Genomic DNA, 12,193 nt, shown 5'->3' with positions numbered 1-12,193 from the left:
AAAGGACAAGGTATGTACATGGATCCATCTATTGATAGTATGTTCCAAGCCTTCTCATTATCAATGCAGCAACAGCAAAGCAATGATCGAAAGGAAGCTTTGGCAACCAAAGTATTGCAAGCAGTGGTCAATAAAATTGATCAATTTGATGGAAGGAATATTTCAAGGTATTTAAGATGTTATGTTCATGAAATGGAATTAAATCAAGTTTCTGAGATGAAAATGGTTGAATTATTTGAACTTGTCACGATACTGGAGATAAGAGACCATATTACATCGATTACGGATCGTTATGGGAATTCATGGTAGGTTTTTTCACATGCATTGAAAGACAAATATTTCTTGGAAGATGCTGATTGCATTACTAAGAAGTTGTTTTGGGAATGGATTAAACGGCATAAAAAGAATTTGCAAGCAACAGAGCTACTAAGAGAATTTGAGAGGCAGTACTCTTAATTGTCGAAGGTAGAAAAATTGACATTGGAGCCGAACAAAGTTGATTTATTTCTTCAAGCTACTGATGGAGAATTGCAAGGGAAATTAGAACTCCTTCTTGAAGACAAAGAAGAAGATGAAGGATTGACAACAAAGTGGAAGAACGTTGAAGATGCGGTGGGGTTGTTTACAAAAAGAGAAAGGAGGAAGGATAGGAGGAATATTTTGAAAACAGTACAAGTATCCTAAGCTCCAGTACGTACATCACCACCAACAATGCCTATAGTTCAACCTTCGACATCCTTAACAAAGAAAGCAGATATGGGGATAGAAGAAATTATACGAAGAATGTGATATCTTCAAATCAAATTGGCAAGACTTGAAGAAAATACTTCTACAAATAATTCGAAGAATGTTTCAAAACAAGGATATATACAAAGATGCATTTGGTGTGATGACGCTTCACACACTAGGAAAGATTGCAATGAATTCAATTATAAGATACGACAAGGAATTATTTGCTGGAAAGATGGTATTAAAAGATAGAGAAGATATTCTTCAAACCAATTTTGGCAAGGGAGAAATGAGAGCATTGGTTCAAGATTACTTAAAAGAGCATGAAACAACAACACGAGAAAGTGCAAGTTATGGTGCTAGAGTAGATGATGATCTTGGTGGAAGTACAAAAACTAGTGAGTTTTAGGCTTCTGCCATTTCTACAATGTAAGAAGGGAAATTAACTCGAGAAGCATTATTAAAGACTACAGCTACAATACGAGGTGTAACAAGTTGTGAGGATCCTGTTGAGTCTCTTTCAGTTCATGTATATATTGCTAAAAGCCAATATGAAACTTTGATGGAAGAAAAGAGACGAGGAAATTTTGATAATACAAGAAAAGTAAATTATTCTAAGAGGCAAACTCAAGGAGACAAGGCTCGGGAGGCAACTTCACAAGAATTGCCTGTAAAGGATACCTGAGCATCATTGGAAGAAAAAACAAAGGAGACAAAAGATAAGAGCAAATCAATTGCTTATAAGCTACTTTCTGACATTGAAGTGGTAACAAATTTGAAAGGGGTGTTGGAAGAACGTATATTAAACGCTAAGGTAGAATTCACATTGAAAGAAGTTTTGAGAATTGCAAAAAAGGAGTTTCATGATGTTATCATTGACAGCATTAAGCGAAAGAGGCAATTAATGGGTGAAATTAGAAAGAGTCATGCTATTGATGCAAGAATATATAAAGATGAAGAAGAGGTTGATATTCGTTACAAGCAACCAACAAATGAAAAGAATGGGTATAATCAACGAGTACGTTTCAAAGATTATAGTGATAAGGAAATAGAAACTTTGAACCATTATACTCGAAAGCATTGGGCAAGGGCAACTACTGAGGTATTGGTGAAAGTAGGAGATATAGAAGAACCAATTGTTGCTTTAGTCAACCATGGTTTTGAAATAAATCTCATGTCTAAAGATCTTTATAAGAAGCAAAAATGGCCAATTAATATGGAACATGGATGGACAATACGAGCAGCTAATAACACACGGGACGAATTATATAGAGCTTGTCCAGATGTCAAAATTTAGATTGGGGATGTTGCGACGGAGCAACATTTCTTTGTTCAAGATACAACGTCTTATCCATTGATTTTAGGACAACTTTATATTACGACAATATGAATGGAAACAAAAGTACTTGACGATGGTTCTGTTTATGCTTGGATATGTAGCAAAGATGGGAGGAAAGCTGTACAATTTCTAACAGTACCTCCTAAACATGAACGAAATCGAGATAGGTTGAGGGAGAAACCATTGCCAAAGATTGTTGAAGGATTTAAGGATTTTGGGGAGGTACCACTATAAAGTGAGATTATGGAGGTACAAAAGAAGAGGTACTCTTGCGAGATGAAGGTGCCTTTGATGTGAGTTTTATTGATATTTTAGAAAATGGAAATATTATGTATAAGAAAGTTGATGATTTTAAAAGAAATGAAAGAAAAAGATTATATAATATTGAAGGAGAATTACGCAAGTTAGGTACATTGCAAGATGAGAGGATTTTAGGTGTTTATGAAGAAAATGGACTAGAAGATTCATTGGAATTGATTACATCTATTGGGTTAGGGGATAATGATGAGATTATTGAGATTCATTCAAGAGAGGTTTATACCATACTTGAATCTTTTCAAGCACCAGAAGTCACTGTAGAGACGAGATATAAAACAGCAGATAAGAAAGTAAAGCCTATTGCGAGACCATTATCAGAAGATTCTAAAGAACAAATGGGAGAAGCATCAAAAGAAGCAAATTTAAGAGATCCAATGAGTATTGGACATCAGTTTACTAAAGAAACTTTTGAAGAATTGAAGATTGGTTCTGATGGTTCTTTATTACTAGAGGAAATTACTTGCTTCAAAAGGATGTTGGCTAAACAAGGTAGTTCTTTTGCCTTTGAATTTTATGAAATTGGGTGTGTGGATCCGAATATTATAACACCTATGGTTATCTTCACTGTACCACATGTACCTTGCAATCTAAGACCGATTTCAGTATCGACGACACATTTACCTAAATTGGTGGAACTATTAAAAGAAAAGATAAAGATGAAAATATTGGAACCCTCATTTGCGCTGTATTCTAGTCGATGGTTTACGGTACCTAAGAAGAATGGATTACTACGGTTTATTCAAGATATGCAACTGATGAATGCAGTAACTGTCAGGAATGCAAGAATTGGACCTATTGTGGATGAATTTGTTGAGGCATTTGCTGGAAAGGCGATCTATTCAATGGGTGACTTGTATTCAAGTTATGATCAATTTCAACTTGCCGAAGGAAGTAGAGATATGACAACAATGAGGACACCACTTGGATTGGTTAGAATGTGCACTCTTCCTCAACGCGCGACCAACTCAGTTGCGCATATGATGAATGGGATGAATAACGTATTGAGAGATTTTATTTTCTGGAAAAGACTATGCCTTTTCTGGATGATGTTCCTATAAAAGGGTGCAGAGAAGGAGACAAGGATGAAACTTTAGATACGAGGGGGTGTCGCAAATATATTGTTGATCATATACAAGATTGTGAAAAGATTTTAACTCGGCTTGGACAAGTTCATCTTATATTATTAGGTATGAAGTCCGTATTTGGAGTACAAGAGGTTGTGTTTGTTGGACATTTATGTGGATCTTACGAAAAAAAACCAGATCCGACTAAAGTTCATACAATTGGAAGGATGAAAGAGGATTGTGATTCTTTAACAGAGGTTCGTAGGTTTTTAGATGCATGTGTATTTTATCGAATCTGGATCACTCATTATGCTCACATAGCGGATCCATTATATGAACTGTTATGCAAGAGCTACCGATTTAAATGGAAAGAAAGGCATATTCAAACAATGCAAAGATTGAAGAAATTATTGATGTTACCTCGAATATTGAAGAAGATTGATTATAAGTACAATAAACCAGTGATTCTTACTGTGGACGCTAGTCCAATTGCCATTGAATGGACTGTGGATCAAGATGATTCAAATAGGAATAGATTTGTAATTTGATTTGGAGCTAAAGTTTTAAGTATTCGTCAACGTGCATATTTGCAAGTCAAAAGAGAACTTTGGGAAGTTGTTTCAGCTATGAAAGCTGAAAAGGACTATTTGATTGAGGCAATAGTAGTAATTGAAACAGATTGCTTGCCATTGCTTCGAATGATTACTAATTGTTCAATGCCAGATATTACAATGTTGAGATGGATTACGTATATAAAGTCACTAAATCTAGAATTTAAGCATGTTATTGGGAAGGACAATTTAGTAGCAAACATGCTATCTCGAGCAAGATACGAGAGGGAGGACGAAATGGTTGAAGACATTGATGATGTCGGATTGAAATTCTATTCAATATCAAATCTCAAAAGAGAAGATAAGCTATTTCTTGAAGAATCTTATGAAGGAGAATTATTGGATATTGGTCATTATTTGAATACCTTGACTAAGCAGGGGAATTGGTCTATAGAAAAGTTCAAAAAAATAAGAAAAAAAGCATATGGATTTTTGCTTCGAGATGGATTCTTATAGAAGAGACCGAAGAAAGGAATTGGGATGCCACAACGAGTGATAGGCAAAAAAGAAGAAAAACTAAAATTATTAAAGGAGTTTCATGATAGTTTATGGGTAGGGCATAGAGGAATCTGGGCTACTTTTGCTGAACTCAAGGAACGATATTGGTGGAAAAATATGTATCGAGATGTGCTCTCATTTGTAGAGTCATGTGAAATTTGTCAATCGTATTCTAATATCCGACATCGAGATGATCTTCATCCTACGTATCTTTTGGCTATTCATTTTAAATGGGTTGTTAATTTGGTTATTATGCCGGTGGATTATGACAGGTAAGATATTTGGTTTTAGCTCATGAAGATTTATCAAATCAAGTAGAAGGAAGAGCATTGAAAATAAAATCTACACAGGAAATTTGTAGATTTTTGCTTGAAGATGTCATTTGCCGTTACGGATGCATAGGAAAAATTACTACAAATCATGGAGAACTAAATGCACAAGAAGCTCGTAAGTTCTTTGAAAGTTGTGGAGTTAAACTATCACTGACTACTGCTTATAATCCGGAAGGGAATGCAAAAAGCGAATGTGGTCACCCACCTATTGTGAAAGCATTAGTTAAAGCTTATAATGGGAAGGTTAAAGAGTGGCCATGGCTTTTGTCATTTGCATTATGGGTTGATCGAACAACACATAGTTCAGTGATAGGATATATGCCAGTAGAACTTATGACAGGTTGAAAACCAATTATGCCGATTGAAGAAAAGGTACTTACTTGGAGTATGCTACCATGGGAAGATGGATTGACAAGAGAAGAGCTTCTGGCTATTAGGATTCGACAATTGGAGCAAAGATCAGAAGTTGTGCAGATAGCATTGGAAAGATTAAAAAGTGCAAGGATACAAAACAAGGCGTAATTCGATAAGCAACATCGATTGAGACCTAAAGCAATCGAGGAAGGTGACTAGGTACTTATTTATGACAATAGTCTTGATAATCAACATAGTACTTTGTGGAAATTTTCAAAACGTTGGTTTGGACCATATGTAATAACAACTATTCATGATAATGCGACTTACTCATTAAAGGAGTTACATGGTACAAAATTGAAAATATCAATTGCAGGGAAGCCAGTAAAAATATTTAAAGGAAGACACGCGAAGATGAATATGGAAGACCTTAATGAAGGTATAGAGATTCCGTAGCAAGAAGATGAAAGTGATTTGGATAATGAAGGTGACGAATATGAACTGGACAAAGACGTAGGAAATGTATTCTAAATCAAACAGCAATTGAATAAATTGGTGCATACCGGAGGATGCATAGGTTTAGAAGGGGTAGATGTCGTGTTGTAACATGAGTATATGATGAAAATATAAAAAAAAGAGACTTTTATTAATGTTGAGTAACCTCGAATATTGGGAGCGACGACCAATTCCAGTGCAAATACTCGGAGGCCAGATTCAGTCACACCGTTATAGTCAGCCTGGGCATACCGAAATGCTCTGTTTGATTCCAATAACGGGAGTCAGCAGAAAGAGAAAGGACCAATTCAACGACGGGTGAGCCTGGTTTGAAGAATCAATTGGACCCAATTTCAAGACATCCAATCCAGGTCCTATTACGGGCCTCTTATCCAATATGAAACCTGACTTGGTCGGACAATCCAATTTGACCCAATTACGGGAATATCCAGGTCTTATTACGGGCTTCTTAGCCAATATGAGACCTGAATTGGTCTGGCGACTCAATGAGGTCTCGATTATGGGGTTTCGATTCCGTTTCAGGCTGTTTCATCTTTTGTGCCATTCCGGGAACGTCCTTTCGGTAAAAGGATCTCTTAAAGGTAAAAATGGAAGAGAAAGCTCTGATGGCAAAGCCAATTTTAGATCCAAGACAGAAGATTGAAGAAATTCAGAGGCTAGGGTTTGAAAGAGGGGAGAACTAGCTTCATGCTTCGGGAGGGGAAAAAAAGACAGGGAATTTGGGGTTTTTTTTTCTTCATAGGATTTTGAGAAGACTGAGGCAATCGTTGCTGAATAGTCAATGTGTTGTACTGATAAATCGAGATTTTTAATGAAGTGGATGTCATTACTCTTGACTATTTTGTAAAATCAAAGTTATGTCTGTGATGGAAGGATTAAAAGGGTGTCTATAGGATTGAATATGCGGAGTGAATGAAATTTTTTGGATTAATCCAACAAGACAGTTAGTGGATACAAGATCGTGAGTATAAAGTGGTATCGAAGATTAGCACATTGGGCTGTTCGGGGTTCTCTGTAACGTCTAGAGACCTATCGGTGTCGTATTACGTGCTTTCCTGCTCGAGAACGCGCCGGGCGTCTGGCTGTAGAAGGTAGTATGAAGATTTGCCGATAGTCAAGCAGTCTATCAGTTTTTGACTGCTGGAATATAAACGACTGCAACAATGTACCGTAAATCTATACGGATGCTCTTCGACTGCTTGTCGAAGTCTTTTTTTTTTTTTTTTCTTTCCCAGCCGATAGGTCTCTTGACGTTACAGAGAACCTCGAACATCCCAAACTATTAATCTTCAATACCCCTTTGTACTTACGATCTTGTATCCACTGACTGTCCTGTTAGATTAACCCAATAAATTTCATTCACTCCGCATACTCAATCCTATAGACACCCCTTTAATCCTTCAATCACAGACGTAACTCAATTTTACAAAACAGTCAAGAGTATTCAAACCCACTTCATTTAAAAATCTCGATTCACCATTACAACACTGACTTCAGCAACGATTGCCTCAGTCTTCCCAAAACTCTACGAAGAAGAAAAATCCAAATTCTATGTCTTTCCTTCTCCGACCCGAAGCATGAAGCTCCTCTCTCTAATTCCCTTGATCTTCAAAAAACTCCAATGAAAACCGAATTGGTAACCTTGCAAAAGCTTGAAAACTCACTCCCCCCCACAATTCCCCTCTAACCTTATCCTCTGAATTTCTTCAATCTTCCGTCTTAGATCCGGAATTGGCTCCCACCTCAAGCTTGGATCCGAAATTGGCTCTCGCTGTCAAGCTTTCTCCTCCGTTTTTACCTTTAAGAAATCCATTTACCAAAAACAACGTTCCCTGAAACGGCACAGAGAACAGGACAGCCTGAAATAGAATCGAACCCCGTAATCGGTACCACATTGAGTCGCCCGACCAATTCAGGTCCTATATTGGAAAAGATGCCTATAGTAACCTAGATGTTCCTGTAATTGGGTCAAATTGGTCCTCGCGTCAGATTGGCTAAGACCCGTAGTAAGACCTGGATTTCCTGTAATTAGACTACATTGGGTTGACCGGCCAATTCAGGTCTCATATTGGATAAGAGGACCCGGATTGGATTATCGAAATTGGATCCAATTGGCTCCTCTAACCCGTCGTGTGAATTGGTCCTTCTCTTCCTGCTGACTCCCGTTATTGGAATCGAATGGAGCATTTCAGTATGCCCCGGCTGACTGTAACGGAGTGACTGAACCTAACCACTCAATATTTGTACTGGAGTTGGTTGATGCTCTCAATATTCGAGGTAACTGAATATTAATAAAATTCCCCTTTCTTTTTATTTTCACTGTAAACTCGTGTTACAACACGACATCCACCCCCTCTGAACCTATGCATCTTCCAGTATGCACCAATTTACCCAATTGCTGTTTGATTCAGAATATATCCCCTACGTCTTTGTCCAGTTCGTCTTCGTCACCTTCATTATCCATATCACTTTCATCTTCTTGCTGGGGAATCTCTGTACCTTCATTAAAGTCTTCCATATTCATCTCTGCGTGTCTTTGTTTAAATATTTTTACTCGCTTCCCTGCAATTGGTATTTTCAATTTTAAACCATCTAACTCCCGTAATGACTAAGTCGCATTATCATGAACAGTTGTTATAACATATGGTCCAAACCAACGTTTTGAAAATTTCCGCAAAGTACTATGTTGATTATCCAGACTATTGTCATAAACAAGTACCTAGTCACCTTCCTCGATTGCTTTTGGTCTCAATCGATGTTGCTTATCGAATCGCACCTTGTTTTGTAACCTTGCTCTTTCTAACCTTTCCAATGCTATTAAGACATCTTCCGTTCTTTGCTCCAATTGTCGAATCCTAATAGCCAGAAGTTCTTCTCTTGTCAATTCATCTTCCCATGGTAGCATACTCCAAGTAAGTACCTTTTCTTCAATCGGCATAATTGGTTTTTGACCTGTCATAAGTTCTACTGGCATATATCCTGTCACCGAACTATGTGTTGTACGATCAGCCCATAATGCAAATGGCAAAAGCCGTGGCCACTCTTTAACTTTCCCATTACAAGCTTTCACTAATGCTTTCACAATCGATAGGTGACCGCGTTCGCTTTTTGCATTCCCTTCTAAATTATAAGCAGTAGTCAGTGATAGTTTAACTCCACATCTTTCAAAGAACTTACGAGCTTCTTGTGCATTTAATTCTCCATGATCTGCAGTGATTTTTCCTATACACCCGTAACGGCAAATGACATCTTTAAGCAAAAACCTACAAATTTCCTCTGTAGATTTTGTCCTCAATGCTCTTCCTTCTACTTGATTTGATAAATCTTCACGAGCTAAAACCAAATATCTCATCTGCCATAACCCAACCGGCATAATAACCAAATCAACAACCCATTTAAAATGAATAGCCAAAAGATACGTAGGATGAAGACCATCTCGATGTCGGATATTAGAATACAATTGACAAATTTCACATGACTCTACAAATGAGAGCACATCTCGATACATATTTTTCCACCAATATCGTTCCTTGAGTTTAGCAAAAGTAGCCCAGATTCCTCTATGCCCTGCCCATAAACTATCATGAAACTCCTTTAATAATTTTAGTTTTTCTTCCCTTTTGCCTATCACTCGTTGTGGCATCCCAATTCCTTTCGTTGGTCTCTTCCATAAGAATCCATCTCGAAGTAAAAATCCATATGTTTTTTTTCTTATTTGTTTGAATTTTTCTATAGACCAATTCCCCTGCTTAGTCAAGGTATTCAAATAATGACCAATATCCAATAATTCTCCTTCATAAGATTCTTCAAGAAATAGCTTGTCTTCTCTGTTGAGATTTGATATTGAATAGAATTTCAATCCGACATCATCAATATCTTCAATCATTTCGTCCTCCCTCTCGTATCTTGCTCGAGATAGCATGTCTGTTACTAAATTGTCCTTTCCAATGATATGCTTAAATTTTGGATTTAGTGACTTAATATAAGTAATCCATCTCAACATTGCAATATCTGGCGTTGAACAGTTAATAATCATTCCAAGCAATGGCAAGCAATCTGTTTCAATTACTACTACTGCCCCAATCAAATAGTCCTTTTCAGCTTTCATAGCCGAAACGACTCCCCAAAGTTCTCTTTTGACTTGCGAATATGCATGCTGATGAATACTTAAAACTTTAGCCCCAAATCGAACTGCAAATCTACTCCCATTCGAATCATCTTGACCCACAGCCCATCCAACGGCAACTGGACTAGCGTCTACAGTATGAATCAGTGGTCTATTGCACTTATAATCAACCTTCCTCAATATTGGAGGTCACATCAATAATTTCTTCAATCTTTGCATTGCCTGAATATGCCTTTCTTCCCATTCAAATCGGTAACCCTTGCATAACAGTTCATATAATGGATCGACTATGTGAGCAAAATGAGGGATCCAGATTCGATAAAATACACATGCACCCAAAAACTTGCGAACCTCTGTTAAAGAATCACAATCCTCTTTCATCCTTCCATTTGCATCAACTTTAGTCGGATCTGGTTTTCTTCCGTAAGATCCACATAAATGTCCAACAATTACAACCTCTCGTACTCAAAATATGGACTTCATACCCGATAATGTAAGATGAACTTCTCCAAGCTGAGTTAAAAACTTTTCACAATCTTGTATATGATCAACAACATATCTACGACACCCCCTCGTATCTAAAGTTTCATCCTTGTCTCCTTCTCTGCACCCTTTTATAGGAACATTATCCAGAAAAGGCATAGTCTTTTCCGGAATAAAATCTCTCAATACCTTATTCATCCCATTCATCATATGCACAACTGAATTGATCGCGCCTTGAGGAAGAGTGCACATTCTAACCAATCCAAGTGGTGTCCTCATCGTTGTCATATCTCTACTTCCTTCGGCAAGTTGAAATTGATCATAATCTGAATACAAATCACCCATTGAATAGATCGCCCTTCCAGCAAACGCCTCAGCAAATTCATCCACAATAGGTCCAATTCTTGCATTCTTGACAGTTACTGCATTCATCAGTTGCATATCTTGAATAAACCGTAGTGACCCATTCTTCTTAGGTACCGTAAACCATCGACTAGAATACGGCGCAAATGAAGGTTCTAATATTTTCATCTTTATCTTTTCTTTTAATAGTTCCACCAATTTAGATAAATGTGCCCTCGGTACTAGAATCGGTCTTAGATTCCAAGGTACATGCGGTACAGTGAAGATAACCATAGGTGTTATAATATTCGGATCCACACACCCAATTTCATAAAATTCAAAGGCAAAAGAACTACCTTGTTTAGCCAACATCCTTTTGAAGCAAGTAATTTCCTCCGGTAATAAAGAACCATCAAAACCAATCTTCAATTCTTCAAAAGTTTCTTTAGTAAACTGATGTCCAATACTCATTGGATCTCTTAAACTTGCTTCTTTTGATGCTTCTCCCATTTGTTCTTTAGAATCTTCTGATAATGGTCTCGCAATAGGCTTTACTTTCTTATCTGTTGTTTTATATCTCGTCTCTACAGTGACTTCTGGTGCTTGAAAAGATTCAAGTATGGTATAAACCTCTCTCGAATGAATCTCAACAATCTTATCATTATCCCCTAACCCAATAGATGTAATCAATTCCAATGAATCTTCCAGTCCATTTTCTTCATAAACACCCAAAATCCTCTCATCATCTTGCAATGTACCTATCTTGCGTAATTGTCCTTCAATATTATATAATCTTTTTCTTTCCTTTCTTTTAAAATCATCAACCTTCTTATACATAATATTTCCATTCTCCAATGTACTAATAAAACTCGCATCAAAGGCACCTTCATCTCGCGAGAGTACCTCCTCTTTTATACCTCCATAATCTCGCTTTACAGTGGTACCTCCCCAAAATCCTTAAATCCTTCAACAATCTTTGGCAATGGTTTCTCCCTCAACCTATCTCGATTCCGTTCATGGTTAGGAAGTACTGTTAGAAATTGTACAGCTTTCCTCCCATCTTCGCTCCGTATCCTTGCATAAGCAGAACCATGGTCAAGTACCTTTGTTTCCATCCGTGTTGCCGTGATATAAGGTTGTCCTAAAATCAACAGATAAGACGTTGTATCTTGAACGAAGAAATGTTGCTCCGTCGCAACATCCCCAATCCGAATTTTGACATCTGGACAAGCTCCATATAATTCGCCTCGTGTGTTATTAGTTGCTCGTATTGCCCATCCATGTTCCATATCAATTGGCCATTTTTGCTTCTTATAAAGATCTTTAGACATGAGATTTATTTCAGAACCATGGTTGACCAAAGCAACTATTGGTTCTTCTATATCTCCTACCTTCACCAATACCTCAGTAGTTGCCCTTGCCCAATGCTTTTGAGTATAATGGCTCAAAGTTTCCATTTCCTTGTCACTAAAATCTTTGAA

This window comes from Physcomitrium patens, chromosome 23 (genome assembly GCF_059467195.1).
Source record: "Physcomitrium patens ecotype Gransden chromosome 23, ASM5946719v1, whole genome shotgun sequence".
NCBI classification, from domain to species: Eukaryota; Viridiplantae; Streptophyta; class Bryopsida; order Funariales; family Funariaceae; genus Physcomitrium; species Physcomitrium patens.
The sequence above is the reverse complement of the archived record's forward strand: the minus strand, read 5'-3'. Positions refer to the sequence as shown.